This window comes from Penaeus monodon, chromosome 20 (genome assembly GCF_015228065.2).
Source record: "Penaeus monodon isolate SGIC_2016 chromosome 20, NSTDA_Pmon_1, whole genome shotgun sequence".
NCBI lineage: Eukaryota > Metazoa > Arthropoda > Malacostraca > Decapoda > Penaeidae > Penaeus > Penaeus monodon.
In genome coordinates this window covers 46,462,041-46,462,419 of record NC_051405.1, presented here as the reverse complement: position 1 = coordinate 46,462,419, position 379 = coordinate 46,462,041, and positions in this window count along the sequence as shown.

Sequence of the window (379 nt, the reverse complement as noted above, 5' to 3'; positions counted from 1 at the left end):
TATGCTCTTTTAATGTTTTTTCTGGAATGTTTCCCTCATTTAAAACAAACAATCGTCACTGAGTCTCTTTTCATCTGTTCCCATACCTTGACATTCCTGACACCCTTTTTATTCCTGCGGAGAACCCGAGTTCAAGTCCGGAATGAACGGAAGTTTAACGCGAAAGAGACGGAGGCAACCAAACTGCAGAAGGAGGCCAAGACCTGGGGAGAACTCAGGAAAAAAAAAAGAGGAATCAGATTACTTTCAAAGGGTTTGTGATGAGAAGGGAAAAGAAAAAAGGAATAGCGGGAAAAAAAGGAAAAGGGAGAAAATTTATGCGAGTAAAAGGGTGAGAAAGAGAAAAAGGGGAACATAAAAAGGAAGAGTAAATAGCCAA